Genomic DNA, 16,980 nt, shown 5'->3' on the forward strand with positions numbered 1-16,980 from the left:
AGTAGACTTTTCCCTTTTTTTGGTTTCACTAATATTATATTATGTTACAGTAAGCCTTCATTAGTCCCTCAAAATAGTGATATAAATAGTCAATTTTTATAACCTACCATAGAATAAAAAACTGAAGTCAAGATTCTAGACAGTTTCTGTAGCAGTCGGGCACACTTCTGGTGACTCCAAAAAGAACCCTCCTGGCACCAACTGCGGGGCACCCCTCAGGAAGCAGGGCCTCCGCACCGCCTGCAGCCACCCCACGCAGGGCTGTGGCACCCAGCACACCTCCATGCGGAGCCCAGCGGGGGGACGGGGTCGGGGGGAGCAGACGTGGCCCAGCTCAGGCAGCCCCAGCGGAGGGCACTGGGCCTCTCAGCCACCAGGATGTCGGGTGGCTGCAGGGGCCACACGGCCAGTCAGAGCTCTGGGTTCCACTCCTATAGCAGCAACTTCAGGTGGGAAAGACCGCCCTTTCTCTCCTTAAAGGGAAAGACAAAATCGTTCAGGGGAATCAAAAACAAAAGACGGAACGCCTGAACAAGGGGTGTCCCTCAGTGCCCTGCACTTCACCTGCCTGCTGACCCTCTGGGCGCTACAGGGCCTGGCCCCAGCTCAAACCGACCATGTCCTGACCAAAATGGTTACACTCTACCTAAAAACCTGTTTTCAAAGTGTGGCCTGTATTTAAAAAGTAACCATGCAACTAGCTGGGGAAAAGGTCCAGCAGTAGCGATGTTTTCTTAAAAATCCAAACTGTAAGATGGGTGTGATAATTCAAGTTTTCTATGTTAGGAGTGCAGGGGCAGGAGATCCCAACCTCGGGTTTTGACAATAAGGCTTTTTACACTAGAGAACGAGACGTGAGCCCTGGCCGAGAAGGAAGGGTAAATCCAGGGGTTTACAGAAACGTGTTTGAGGGTGTGGAAGGCCCTCCTGGGAGACACCCCACCACTGGGTTTGTAGCCATACGCCAATTCTCCTGGAAGAAGTGCTGCTCGGGGCCTCATTTCTGAGAGGCAGTTACACTTCAACAAAGGTTAAAGCAAAAACATTCACAGCCGAAGTCACCAACACACCAGAAAACAGCTCTCGCATTAAGCCTTCACATTCTGTGTTCCAGTCCAGAGTGGCCGCAGGCAGTAAGTCAGACCTTATGGAGAACTAACGTGCAGTCTTCCTTTTCCTTGAACCTAGCTGACATCACCGCGTCATCTTTGGCATGTACAGCCTTTGAATAATAGTTGACTATCTTGCCATCCAGTTTATACTGATGTGGAATGTTCTCATAGGGTTTGAGGTCAAGGTCCAGCACAGAAACCAAAAAAGCAAATCTGGATTTTGACGAAGGGATGACAGGCCTTTGATCAGAGCTTTCATCCTGCAGGCAGAGGGAGAGGGCGATCATGATGGAGCAGTCCTTGGCGGTCATGGCGACTCGGTCCTGCTGGACCTTGGCCAGCGCGTAGGCCAGCGTGCCATCATCCTCCGTGCGAGGGTCAAGCAGCTTCTGATAAAAGGCTTCGTCGTGAGGCCCATCGATTCGCAGTGACTTCCTTGCCTCAGGGAACTCCTCCAGGTACCGCTGGACCCGGGCGTACAGAGGGTAGAGGCCTTCGATGTCCAGCATGTCCAGCATCTGCACCTGGAGGGTTCTGTAGAGGAGACAGCCCTTCGGTAACCCCGAGTGCTCCGGGGTGTGTCTTCCTGGGCGCCGCAGCTGGCTGCTGAACGGGCTGGCCCGGCAGACGCGCAGCCCCCGTGGTCCCGGCCTGGCCCGCAGCGCTTTGGGCTGGGCGGTGTCGGGGCTGAGCAGCGCCCGCACCAGCACCCGCACCAGCTCCCGCACCACGGCGCCCGTGCAGCGCGGCCCCCCGGCCAGGCCGTTGGCGGGGAAGAAGAAGGGCTTCAGGTGGCGCGCTAGCTCGCCCCAGTCCGCCGCGGTGTCCCGCGAGTCTCGGCAGCCGTAGATCAGCTCACCATTCTTAAATATCTTTAAGTTGTTCTGGGCCTCCCGTAACAAACTTTTCAAGGCAAAGTGCATTCTCTGTTTATTTCCGGAGTAGAGGTCAAGGGGGCAGTATCTACTTATCTGCTTCCACTTCCCAGTTGCCACCTTGAGGTGCTGGTGCATGCAGTAGCGGCACACCTTATGCTTCAGCTCGTGGGTGACATCACTCAAGAAAGGAATAAACCCACATTTTGGCTTAATCTCTACGCACAGAATTGGCCGATGCTCCGCAAAATGGTAGGTGTCAAGTCTGGTTAAATTAGGAAGGCACATGGCATAACCACTGAGCGTGTCCAGGTCCTTGTCGCAGCGAGATTCTGGTCTTTCAGTCTGTATCTTTAAACAAAGTTGTTTCACAAAATCTAAAGGCAGCTGAACAACTTCCCCGCAATGGACGGAGCTCTCCCCCAAAAGCTCCTTCATGACGTTTTTGCTGAAGTCCACTATGTTCTGCAGGTGCTGGAGCACCTCCTCCGCGGCCTTCTTCCTAGTCGGAGGGAACTTCAGGAAGCGCAGGACCACACAGCGCTGCGCGTGGGCCACCACTAGGCTCTTGTTGCCCTCGCCGTGGTACCTCCATTCATTCTCGTCCATCTTCGCCTCCTCCATCCCCCGGTGCGGCCCTGGCGCCTCGCGGGCCGGGGACGCAGGGACGCGAGCTCGTGGCCGCCGGGTCTCGGCGGGGCAGCCGCCGCCGGCGTCGAGGGAAAAGATTTTTCCCTTTTAACCACATTCGAACATATACTTCAGTTCTGCTAATTACATTCACAGTGTTATGCTACCATCAACACCATCCATTACTAAAACTTTTCCATTACCAAAACTTTTCCATTACCCCAAAAAGAAAGTCAGTACAATTTAAGCCTTAACATCCTATTCTTATCCCCCACCGCAGCCCCTAGTATTCTAGTTTCCAACTCTATAAATTTGCCTATTCTAATTATTTCAATATCAGTGAAATCATACAGCATTTGTCCTTTTGTGTCTGGCTTATGCAATATGATGTCTTCAATGTTCATCCATGCTGTCACATGTATCAGAACTTCATTATCTTTTATGACTGAATAATACTCCATTGAGTGTATATATATACCAAGATTTATTTGTTCATTCATCAGTTGTTGCACACTTAAGTTGCTTCCATTATTTGGCAATTGTGAATAATGCTGCAATGAACAACAGTGTACAAATATATCTTTGAGTCCTTGCTTTCAATTCTTTGGGGTACATACTTAGAAGTGGGACTACCAGGCCCCACTTTTTGAAGAACCACCAAACAGTCTTCCATACAAGCTACATCATTTTATATTCCCATCAAAAATGAATGAATGTTTCTATGTCTCCACATCCTCTCCAAGAATTGTAATTTTCCAATGTTTAAATAGTAGCCATTCTAGTTCTTATTGTAGGTTTTTAAAATTTGTTTATTGATTTAGGCATCACTGGGTGGGCACAAACTTACTGTAGTTTTGATTTTCAATTCCCTAATAGCAAATGATGTTGAGTAACTTTTGATGTGATTTCTGGCCATTTGTATTTCTTCTTTGGAGAAATGCCTATTCAAGTCTTTTGCCCTTTTTTTATTGGATTGCATGTCATTTTGTTGTTGAGTGTAGGATTTCTTTATATATTATGGATATTAAACACTATCAGATATGTGATTTCCAAATATTTTCTCCCATTGTGTAGGTTATCTTTTTACTTTCATGGAATGTCCTTTGATATGCAAAAGTTTTTTTTTTATTTTGAGGAGGTTCCATTTATTTATATTTTATTCTTTTTTTGTTTGTGCTCTTAGTGTAAGTCTAAGAATTCACTGCCTAACACAAAGTCCTGAAGATGCTTCCCTAAGTTTTCTTCGTAGAGTCTTAGAGTTTTGGCTCTTATCTTTAGGTCTGTGATCCATTTTGAGTTGTTTTGTATATGGTGTGAGGTAGGGATTGACAGTCATTCTTTTGTGTATGTACATCCATGTTTACCAGCACTCTTTGTTGAAGAGACTGTTATCTCCCAGTTGTAGACTTGACACACTTGTCAATGGTCAATTGGCCATAAACATGAGGGTTAATTTCTGAATTCTCTATTTGACTCCATTGGTCTATATGTCTGCCCTTGTGCCAGTACCATGCTGTTTTGATTACTGTGACTTTTTAATAGGATTTAAGATCAAGAAGTGTTAGTCATCCAACTTTCTTCTTTTTCAAGATGGTTTTGGCTAGCCATGGCCCTTTATTCTTCCATAAAATTTTAATGATTGGCTTTTCTGTTTCTGCAAACAAGGTTCTTGGAATTTTTATTGGGATTGTATTGATTCTGTAAATCATTTTGGATAGAATTGACATCTTAACAATATTTAGTGTTCCAATCCATAAACAAAAAAAGTTTTTTCCATTTATTTAGGTGTTTTTAGATGTCTTTAGCAACATTTTTCAGGTTCTTGTACATGGCCTTTACTCTTGCTTAGCTATTAGATACTTTTAGTTCTTAAATGAAATAGTTGTAAATTGATTTTTTTCTTGATTTCTTCTTCATACTGTTCATTAATAATGTATAGAGACAGTACATCACTTTGCTGAATTGTTTATTAGCTCTAGTAGCTTTGTGGTGGATTTTTTTCAGAATTGACTGCATATAGGATCATGTCATCTGCAAATAGGGAAAGTTTCCAATTTGGATACCTTTTATTTTTTCTCTTGCCTAATTGCTCTGGCTAGAACTTCCAGTACAAAGGGGAATAACAGTGGTGACAGTGGGCATTCCTGTCTTGTTCCTGATCTTGGAGAGAAAGATTTCAGTCTTTCACCATTGAGTATGATGTTAGCTGTGGGTTTTTCACATATGCCCTTTATTGTGTTGAAGAAAGTTCCTTCCATTCCTAGTTTTCTAAGTGCTTTTATCAAGAAGAGGTGCTCGATTTTGTCAAATGCTTTTCTGCTTCAGTTAAGATTATCATGTGGTTTGTGTCCCTTTGTTCTTAATATGGTGTATTACATGAATTGCTTTTCTTATCTTGAACCACTGTTGCACACAAAGAGTAAATCCCATTTTATCACAGTGTATAATTCTTTTAATGTGCTATTTGATTTGGTTTGCTAGTATTTTCTCAAGGATTTTTGAATCTATATTCATAAAGCATTCATCTTTAATTTTCTTTTCTTTCAGTACCTTTATCTAGCTTTGATATGAAGGTGATGTTGACCTCACAGAATGAGTTAGGAAGTTTCCCTTCTCTTCAATTTTTTAAAAGAATTTGAGCAAAATTGGTATTAATTTAGGAATGTTTGGTAAAATGAAGCCCTGTGAACCTCAGTTTTTTAATGTTGTTGTTGGGAGGTTTTTGATTAATGATTCAATTTTCTTTTACTAGCAATTGATTTGCTGAGATAATCTATTTTTTCTTCAGTCTGTGTGCATTTTGTGTGCTTTTAAGGATTTTTTCTCTTATCTAGCTTAACTAATCTGTTGGTATACAATTGTTACTAGTATCCTCTTAGAGTCCTTTTTATTTCTGTGGCATTGGTAGTAAAGTATTCCTTTTCATTTGTGATTTTGGTTATTAGTTTCCTCTTTTTTTTCTTTGTCTAGCTAAACATTTGACAATATTATCGATCTTTTAGTTTTGTTAATTCTGTCTATTTTTAATTCTGTCATTTATTTCTGGTATAATCTTTGTAATTTCCTTCCTTCCATTTACTTTGGGTTTAGTTTGCCCTTCTTTTTGTAGACTTCAGGTTATGTCTCTGATTTGAGAGCTTTCTTCTTTGTTTCTTTTTGAGAGATTTCTTTTTTTTTTTTTTAATGTAGTCATTTAGAGCCTTTACTGCATCTCATGAGTTTTGGTATGTTGTGTTTTCATTTGCATTTGCCTCAAGATATTTCTTAATTTACCTTGTAATTTATCCCTTGAACCATTGATTGATTAAGAGAACACGTTTTAATTTTCACTTACTTGTGTATTTTCCATTTCTCCCTCTTACTTATTTCCAGCTTTATTCTATTGTAACCAGATAATGTATGCTGTATGACTTCAATAATTTTTAATTTATCAAGACTATTCTAGAGAATGATCCATGTGCACTTGAGAAAAATATGTATGCTGTTACTGTTCGGTGAAATTTTCTATAACTGTCTCTTAGGTCCACCTGTTTTGGAACGTTGTTCATGTGTTCTTTTTCCTTAGTGACCTTCCGTCTAGATTTTCTGTACGTTGGTCAGAGTGGTACAATGACATCTCCTACTATTTATGATGAAATTTATATTTCTCAATATCTGTCAATATTTGCTTCATATATTTTGAGGCTCTTTTCTTAGATGGATATATATTTATAATTGTTACATCTTTTTGTTTAATTGACCCCTTTATCACTATACAATGACCTCCTTTGTCTCTAGTAAATTTTTAAATTCAAATTCTATTTTATTAATATAGCAACATCAGCTTTCTTTTGGTTCCTATTTGCACAGTATATATTTTTCTATCTTTTCACTTTCAACCTGCTTATATAATTGAAATACATATTTGTATCTGAAAACTAATGATAGTTAAGGGAGCAATTTTGGACAAATCTATAAAATTCTACATAAATAACATAAAATAACAACATAAATCTCTAACAATAATTTTTATTTGTTACCAACTTAGCTTCAATAGTGAACAAATACATTCCTCCTATATCCCTCTTCCCCTCCTTTGTACTTTTAACAAAGTATTTTTGATCGCTGTACTGTCCAAATCCATAGATTTATTTTACTTTTATTCATTTATTATTGATTTTTATGCATTTGTTGTTTTGATACACTCTTTAGTGTCCTTTCCTTTCAGTGAAGATCTCCCTTCAGCATTGTTTGTAAGTTGGGTTTTTTAGTGGTAATGAACTCCCTCATCCTTTGTTTTTAGTAATGTTTTAATTTCTCCTTAATTTTTGAAAGAAAATCTTATTAAATATTCTTGGTGAAAATTGTTTTTTTCTACCACTTTAAATAGTTTACCCCTGTTTTTGTGCCTTCATAGATTTTGCTGAGAAATTGGCACATAATCTAATTGGGATTGTATTGTATGTAATTCACTGTTTTCTCTTGCACCTTTCAGAATTCTCTTCTTATTCTTGATAAAACCATACTTTTTTTAAGGTTTTAATGCCACATCATCTCTTACTAAAGAAATAAATCCTTTAAAACTAGAGACAACCATGTTCTTCAATTATTTCTGGTAAAACAATAAAAAACAAGTCTTTTAAATTATTCCTATTTTTTCCCCAAACCTAATAAAACTTCTCACCTTTTCAGTACACTTTCATTTTACCACATTTATATGTAAAATCTACCCCCCAAACTGAGGAGTCCAAACTTTCTATTTATCATATTTAGGAGCAAGGGGTAGCCTAAAAACCACCATCAGATTTACCTTCCTCTTTTTTCCATTTTTCTGGGCTGGAAAGGGAATTCTGGGTATGTCACCAGAAGTTCCACAAGGTACTACTATAAACTCAGAAAATAGATTTAATGAGCTAGAAATGTTCTCACTTCACATCAAGTTCTTTCCCAACACATCTTGTTGTTGCATTTTACTGACAAAGAATGTGTGCACATATCAAAAATTCAAAAATCCCTTTCAGAGGCTCACCTAACAAAAAGTAAGGTTTTAAGGAATTTCATTTTTTTTTAAATTTTTTTTTATTAATCAAAAAAAGAAAAGAAATTAACACAACATTTAGAAATCATTCCATTCTACACATGCACTCTCCCATGCCACGGCTTGGGAGAGTGCTGGTCCAAATTGCCCAGCTGGCCCAAGACGCCAAGCCTGACGGGAGGGCCCCGCTATCCAACGTTCCCAGTCAGACCGGGGAGCCACGTGCGTGGAGGGGACCCCAGTCGCCAACCGCCCTGGCCGGGAAAACGCGCGCCCCTTGGGTATCTCACCGCAGCGGATTCTCCCTGCCCATTCAGCCGTTCCAGAATGGGGTACGCTGTCTTTTTGGTCTCTGTCATGACTCCGGGAGCTGTTTCGTATTGTTTCTGTTTCTTTAGTTGCTTTTCTGGAGGAGGAACTAAGACCCGTGCGTCTTACTAAGCCGCCATCTTCTCCGGAAGTCCTACCATAATACTTTGAGACTTCAATTCCCTGCTCCCATCAATGGATGGAACATTTGCTGAGGAGCAGTCCCTGAAGTATCCGTTCCAGCCCAGCGCAGCCCCGAGGCCACAGAACATTCTAGATGGAAGCTTATCCAGGAGTCTAATCAGGGGCTTATGGTCAGGAGGAAGATCCTCTCCAGTGCAGCAGGCTGGGAGAGAAAGGCTACACGCCGCACAGACTGGAGACCGAGAGAAAGAGAGAGAAGCGCGCCCAGGGAACGGCTTCCAGTTTAGCAGACTCGCGAGATTTGGTCCCACAGCATTTCCGTAGACTCTCGTGAGATTTCTAAGGAATTTCATTTTATCCCTGCTTTCTTTCTTATGTTAGATTGCTTCTATTCTGAAGCTCTGAGATCCTATAATTCTATTATTTTCATTAATACATGCTTACTCTACCTGTCCTTTGGACCAGAATTTGAATAAGGCACCCCTAAAGCAATGTACTAGAAATTCAGATTACAAGAATTGTGAGAGATTCTAATACACTGAGCTCATTTTTCTCTTTTGAGTTTTTAACAAGTGGAGAATATTTGAATGGTTTTCTAAACATCTGTAGACAGTTTCTAAAAGTCTGAACTGGCTTTTGAATCTGTTAGACCAATTATTTCTGCTTTTTATCTAGCTACTCCAATCCAACTTGATTTCTCTCTTCTCTGAACTTAGAGGTAGCTTCATATTGGCTAGTGGTTCATTGTTCCCAAAACTAATTGGCAACTTGGGGGACTTCAGGTTCTCATGAGGTTGTAGGTACAAGGGGCTACAGGCACCTTGAGGGCAGAGACAAAATAATCTGCTTCTTCTCTATCCCTCACAGTCCATGGCACAGAGTTGGCAGTTAAGAAAGACTTGTTGATTGATTGCTCTGAGGAATATACGCTCCAAATTGAAACTGATTCATCAGTTACAAGATGAAATGTCCTTATTAAATTGCTATGAAACAAGTGAGTCTTGAGGTATCCACATGCCTATTGAATTCAGAGACACAGAACAAGAAGTCTAGCTATTGTGGTCACATCAACAGGCAGAATTTGCTGCTTCTTCTTCTGAGCTTGTACAACATGTATTTAACACTTCATTGATTTTTTCTGGTGGTATAGTTAGCTCTAAACATTTTTGTCATACCCGCTGGACTATGAAATTCTTGAATGCATAGATTATGTTATATCTTATCTACAGAATGAGCACAGAGCCTTGTATAAATGAAACAGTCAATATTTTGTTATGTGTAAGAATGTATATATGCATAAATGTATGTGTGTTGTGTGTGTTTCAGGATTAGGACTCCTCATCACAATTTTCACTAAAAGGTAAGTATGAAAATCATTCCCTAAGGCTCGTGTAGATACTAATTATATGGTTCTATAAAAACACTGCAGAAATTGAAGTTACTAAAACCCAAACAAAATATCTCTATCTAGACATAATAGAATCAAAATAAGTTTTTATGATTTGGATGTGAAGGATCACCCTCTGCTGACTTCGTAGAGGAGAAACACATTATTTCATAACATAAATAAATAAATTTCTCATTTATTGAGAGTCTGCTGCATGTCATGTATTGTGATGGCATTTTCACACATTAAGCATTTAATTTAATTTAATTATCTTGACAACTCTCTTAGATAGGTCTCCCTAGTAGCATGAAATACAGATAAGGAAACTGAAGCTCAGGGAGGTTGATTCATTTGTTCCAGGTTATACAGAAAATTAGTGGTAGAGCTAATCCATGGATTCATATCATGTCAGTATGACTCCAGAGCCTGACTTCGGGGTTTGATGTTATTGCTATTAGCAGAACAAGCTGGAATATGGAACCTACCCACAATATTTAGATCCCAGTCCCATGTGTAGAAGTGAATGATGTTTGTGCAAACCATATTTAATGGCCTTTTCCTCAACACTTTTATATAATTGAACTCTCATTAGAAAGAATATCTGAGGAAGACTAAATGACAAAACATAGGTATGAAAGGGCAACCTAAAATAGAAGTTGTAGATACAGAACAAGGAGATAAGATAGCAGTGGCAGTAATGAAAAGGATCTATAAATATTTATTGTCTGATTACATGTTTACATAAAGCCTCGTGTTTGTATACAAGAACAACTGGTGGAATTTCCTTGCTGCATCTTTTTGAGCTGCCTCCTCTCATGTTGCCTCTTCAGGAAAACTGACCACAGAATTGCATCCTTGTCCCACTTTGTCCCAATTACAGCATTAGTTCAGGACAATTGTTTATCAAAATTGTTATTCAACATTGTGTTGGAAGTTCAAGCCAGAGCAATTAGAAAAGAAAAAGAAATACAAGTCATCAAAATTGGAAAGAAAGAAGTAAAACTCTCACTGTTTGCAGATGATATGGTACTATATGTCGAAAACCCAGAAACAGCCACCAAAAAACTACTAGAGATAATAAATAAGTACAGCAGAGTGGCAGGTTACAAGATCAACACTCAAAGATCTGTAGTATTTCTATACACTATTAATGAACAATCTGAGTGGGAAATCAAGAAAAGAATTCCATTTACAATTGCAACCAAAAGAATTAAATATTTAGGAATAAATTTAACTAAAGAGACAAAAGACCTATACAAAGAAAACTACAAGATTGTTAAAAGAAATCACAGAAGACCTAAATAGATGGAAGGGTAAACCGTGTTCATGGATTAGAAGACTAAATGTAGTTAAGATGTCAGTTCCACTTAAATTGATTTACAGATTCAATGCAATACCAATTAAAATCCCAACAACTTACTTTTCAGAAATATAAAAACCAATAACCAAATTTATCTGGAAAGGTAGGGTGCCCCAAACTGCTAAAAATATCCTGATTAAAAAAAAACGAAGTCTGAGGTCTCACGCTACCTGAATTTAAGGCATATTATGAAGGGACAGTGATCAAAACAGCATGGTACTGGGATAAAGATAGATATATTGCCCAATGGAATTGAATAGAGCATTCAGATATAGACCTTCTCATCTATGGACAATTGATCTTTGATAAGGCAGTCAAGCCAACTCACCCGGGACAGAACAGTCTCTTCAATAAATGGTGCTTAGAGAACTGGATATCATACACAAAAGAATGAAAGAGGACCCATATCTCACATCCTATACAAAAGTTAACCTAACCATTAGATCTAAAACCATAAAACTGTTAGAAGACAATGTAAGGAAATACCTTATAAATCTTATACTTGGAGGGAGTTTTATAGACTTTACATCCAAAGCAAGAGCATTGCAGAAAGAAAGAAAGAAATGAGAGCTCATCAAAATTAAACACTTTTATGAATCAAAGAACTTCATCAAGAAAGTAAAAAGACAGCCTACACAATGGGAGACAATATTTGGAAAAGACATATCAGATAAAGTTCTAGTATCCAGAATTTATAAAGAGATTGTTCAACTCAACAACAAAAAGACAGACAACCCAATTACAAAATGGGCAAAAGACTTGAACAAACACTTCTCAGAAGAGGAAATGCAAATGGCCAAAAGGCACATGAAGAGATGCTCAACTTCCCTGGCTATTAGAGAAATGCAAATCAAAACCACAATGAGATATCATCTCACACCCACCAGAATGGCCATTATCAATAAAACAGAAAATGACAAGTGCTGGAGAGGATGTGGAGAAAGAGGCACACATATTCACTGTTGGTGGGAATATCAAATGTTACAATGACTGTGGAAGGCAATTTGGCGGTTTCTCAAAAAGCTAAATATAGAATTGCCATATGACCAGGCAATACCATTGCTTGGTATCTACTCAGAGGACATGAAGGCAAGGACACAAATGGACATTTGCACACCAATGTTTATAGCAGCATTATTTACAATTGCAAAGCGATGGAAACAGCCAAAATGTCCATCAACAGATGAGTGGCTAAACAAACTGTGGTATATACATATGATGGAATATTATGCAGCTGTAAGACAGAATAAAGTTATGAAGTATGTAACAACATGGATGAACCTTAAGGACATTATGCTGAGTGAGATTAGCCAGAAACAAAAGGACAAATACTGTATGATCTCACTGATATGAACTGACATTAGTGAATAAACTTGGAGAATTTCGTTGGTAACAGAGACCATCAAGAGATAGCAATAGGGTAAGATATTGGGTAATTGGAGCTGAAGGGATACAGATTGTGCAACAGGACTGAATGTAAAAACTCAGTAATGGACAGCACAGTCCTACCTAACTGTAATACAATTATGTTAAAACACTGAATGAAGCTGAATGTGAGAATCATAGAGGGAGGAGGACTGGGGACATAAATGAAATCAGAAAGAAAGATAGATGTTAAAGATTGAGATGGTATAATCTAGGAATGCCTGGAATGTATAATGATAGTGACTAAATGCACAAATTTTAAAAATATTTTTGCATGAGGAAGAACAAAGGAATGTCATTACTGCAGGGTGCGGAAATAGATGGTAATTAATATTTTTAAATTTCAACTAATGTGTGAGACTAAAGCAAAAAATGTTTATTTAGTATAAAATTTATATTTTACCTAGCGCATTTCCTAATATAACTTATGTAGACAGCTTAATTGAACACCATAATTACACGGAACCTTGAGTAGGACATGACATGAGATTTTGTTGGCTTGTCCAGATTGATGCCCCAATAAATCCCAGAGTGATTTGATCAGTGAATAAAAAAGTGTTTGCAAAGTGCCCTTCGGGGTAAAGTGAGAATGGGAGAAAATTCAACCTCCCCAAGTTGAATTCTTGATATTCTCACAAGCAGTGTGGACGACTAAAGCTACAGCCTGAGCCCCCAGTCTTGAGGTTTGTTCATATGAAACTTAACCCCACAAAGAATAGGTCAAACCTACTTAAAATTAGGCCTAAGAGTCACCACCAAGAGAACGTCTTTTGTTGCTCAGATGTGACCTCTGTCTCCAGCCAACACAACAAGCAAATTCACCACCCTCCTCCTGTCTATGTGGGACATGACTCCCAGGGGTGTGGACCTTCCTGGCAATGTGGGACAGAAATCCTAGAATGAGCTGAGAATCAGCATCAAGGGATTGAGAAAAACCCTAGAATGAGCTGAGACTCAGTACCAAGGGATTGAGAAAACCTTCTTGACCAAAAGGGGGAAGAGTGAAATGAGACAAAGTGTCAGTGGCTGAGAGATTCCAAACAGAGTCGAGAGGTTATCTTGGAGGTTATTCTTACGCATTAAGTAGATATCACCTTGTTATCCAAGATGTAATGGAGAGACTGGAGGGAACTGCCTGAAACTGTAGAGCTGTGTTCCAGTAGCCCTGTTTTTTGATGATGACTGTATAATGATACAGCTTTTACAATGTGACTGTGTGATTGTGAAAACCTTGTGTCTGATGCTCCTTTAATCTACCTTGTCGACAGATGAGTAGAACATATGGAATAAAAATAAATAATAGGGCAGGCACAGTGGCTCAGCAGATAAGAATGCTTGCCTGCCATGCCAGAGGACCCGGGTTTGATTCCCGGTGCCTGCCCATGTAAAAAAATAATAATAAATAAATAAATAAATAATAGGAGGAACAAATGTTAAAATAAATTTAGTTTGAACTGCTATTGATCAATGAAAGGGAGGGGTAAGGGGTATGGTATGTATAATTTTTTTTCTGTTTTCATTTTATTTCTTTTTCTGAATAGATGCAAATGTTCCAAGAAATGATCATGATGATGAGTATGCAACTATGTGATGATATTGTGAATTACTGATTATATATGTAGAATGGAATGATCAAAATAAGAATGTTTGTGTTTATTTGTTTTTTTTTCGTGTTTAAAAAAAGAAAAAATTAAAAATAAGAATAAAATTAAAAAAGAGAAAACTGAGGGTGAGATTAAAGTTTTCACAGACAAAGAAGTCCTGAAAGAATTTGTCAACAAGAAACCAGCCCTACAAGAAGCACTAAAAGAATTTCTGCTGGCTGAAAAAAAAAAAAAAGACAGGAGAGGGATGTCTGGAGGAGGGAATAGGGTTGAAGTGTACCACTAAGGGAAATTTAAAAAATTCAAAGAGAAAGATGGAATAGAATATATAGTTCTTACAAATAAAATAAAAGTATAAGATGGTGGATTCAAGAAATGCTTTTCAGTAATAACTTTGAATGTTAATGGACTAAGCTTACCAATTAAAATATGCAGATTGGCAGAATGGATTAAGAAACATAATCCAGTTATATGTTGCTTACAAGAGAAACATCTTGGACACAAGGATACAAATAAATTGAAAGTGAAGGAATGGAAAAAGATTTTCCATACAAGTTGTAACCAAAAGACAGCAGGAGTAGCTATAGTAATATCAGACAAAATAGACTTTAATGTAAAAACATCATAATAGATAAAGAAGGACATTATATAGTAATTAAAAGGTTAATTCACCAAGAAGATATAACAATCACAAATGTTTATGCTCCCAACCAAGGAGCTCTGAAGTACATGAGGTAGACATTGGCAAAACTGAAGGAAGTGATAGATGTTTCAACAATAATAGTAGGATATGTCAATACACCACTCTCCTCCATAGATAGAACAACAGACAGAAGACTAACAAGAAAATAGGGACATTAACTAATTTGATAACTGAATTAGACATAACAGACATATATAGGTCATTGCACCCCAAAGCACAAGGATATACATTCTTCTCTAGTGCTCATGGAACATTCCCTAGAATAGATCATATGCTGGGGCACAAAACTGGTCTTTAAAATTTAAAAACATTGAAATTATCCAAAGCACTTTCTCTGAGCGCAGTGGGATGAAACTGGACTCCAATAACCACCAAAGAATGAGAACATTTACAAATATATGGAGATTAAATAACACATTCTTAAACAACCAGGGGGTCAAAACAGAAATTACTAGAGAATTCAGTAGCTATCTGGAAATGAATGAAAATGAGAATACAACATATCAGAACTTATGGGATGTGGCAAAACTGTGCTGAGAGGGAAATTTATTGCACTAAATGCCTATATTAAAAAACAAGAAAGGGCAAAAATTGAGGGCCTAACACCTCACCTAGAGGAATTTGAGAAAAAACAGCAACTAACCCCACAGCAAATAGAAGAAAATAAATAACAAAGATTAAAACAGAGAGGAATGGGAGAACAAAAGAACAATAAAAAGAATCAATAAAAGCAAAAGTTGGTTCTTTGAGAAAATCAATAAAATTGATGGGCCACTAGCAAGACTGAAAAAGAAAAAAAGAGAAAAGATTCAAATAAACAAAACCAGAAATGAAAAGGGGTGTGTTGCCACAGACCCTGAAGAAATAGAAAAAATCATAAGAGGATACTATGAACAACTATATGCCAACAAACTAAACAACTTAGATGAAATGGAAAAATTCATGGAAACACACAAAGAAGCCACAGTGACTCAGAAAGAAATAGACAATCTCAACAAACCAATCACAAGTAAAGAAATTCAATCAGTTATAAAAAATCTTCCTACAAAGAAAGCCGAGGGCCAGATGGCCTCGCAGGGGTATTTTATCAAACATTCCAAAATTAACTGACTCCAATCCTGCTCAAGCTTTTCAGAAAAAATAAGGAAAAAAGAGCTCTACATAACTCATTTTGTGAAGCTAATATTTTAATACCACAATGGCTAAAGATGCAATAAGAAAGAAAAACAATAGGCAAATCTCCCTAATGAATACAGATGCAAAAATTCTGAATAAAATATTAGCAAACAGAATCCAATTACATATTAAAAGAATTATACACCATGACCAAGTGGGGTTTATACCAGGAACACAAGGATGTTTCAACGCAAGAAAATCAAATAATGTAATACAGCACATTAACAAATCAAAAGGGAAAAATGACATGATCATCTCGATTGATGCTGAAAAAACGTTTAAAAAACTTCAATATCTTTTTCTGGTAAAAACACTCCAAAAGATAGGAATCAAAGGTAACTACCCCAATATAATGAAGGGAATATATGAAAAACAGATAGCCAGCATTGTACTCAATGGAGGGAGACTGAAAGCTTTCTCCCTAAGATCAGGAACAAGACAACAAGGATGCTCACTGTCACCACTATTATTCGACATTGTGCTAGAAGTTCTAACTAGAGCAATCAGGCAGGACAAAGAAATAAAAGGCATCCAAACTAGAAAGGAAGAAGTAAAACTCTTATTATTTGCAGATGATACAATACTATATTTGGAAGATCCTGAGAAATCTACAGCAAATTTACTTAAACTAACAAACAAATTCAGTAAGGTGGCAGTATAAAAATGTGCAAAATTCAGTAACATTTCTATATAGAAGCAATGGCTTAGATAATGAATCAGTTATGGGAAAAATTCCATTCAAAGTAGCAAGTAAAAGAATCAAGTACTTAGGAATGAACTTAACTAGGGGTGTAAACGACTTGTACACAGAACACTACATAACATTGCTGAAAGAAATCAAAGGAGATTAAAACAGGTGGAAAGACATTCCTGCTCATCTATAGGAAGGCTAAATATATTTAAGATGTCAACTTTCCCCAAATTGATCTACAAATTCAACACAGTACCAATCAAAATTCCAACAGCCTACTTTGAAGATTTGAAAAAGCTAACTACCAAACTCATCTGGAAAGGAAAGAGACCCCAAATAGCTAAAAGCATCCTAAAAAAGAAGGACGAAGTGGGAGGATTAAATCTCCCTGAATTTAAAACCTATTATAAGGCCAGTGTGGTGAAAACCGCATATTACTGGCACAAAGACAGAAGCATTGACAAATGGAATTGAAATGAGAGAACAGAAATAGACTACCAAATGCATGGTCAACTGATTTTTGACAAGGCCTCCAAATTCTCTGAAC

The 16,980-nt window shown here is 38.1% G+C and overlaps 1 protein-coding gene and 1 pseudogene across 1 annotated transcript in view; both read right to left on the reverse strand.

The window, feature by feature from the left end:
• IL1RAPL2 (interleukin 1 receptor accessory protein like 2) overlaps positions 1 to 16,980 on the reverse strand; it is a 645,369-nt gene that overhangs the window by 177,062 nt on the left and 451,327 nt on the right. The gene's annotated exons all lie outside the window — the stretch shown is intronic.
• LOC143670401 (inositol-pentakisphosphate 2-kinase pseudogene) lies at positions 1,139 to 2,667 on the reverse strand (annotated as a pseudogene).

Source organism: Tamandua tetradactyla, chromosome X, assembly GCF_023851605.1.
Source record: "Tamandua tetradactyla isolate mTamTet1 chromosome X, mTamTet1.pri, whole genome shotgun sequence".
NCBI lineage: Eukaryota > Metazoa > Chordata > Mammalia > Pilosa > Myrmecophagidae > Tamandua > Tamandua tetradactyla.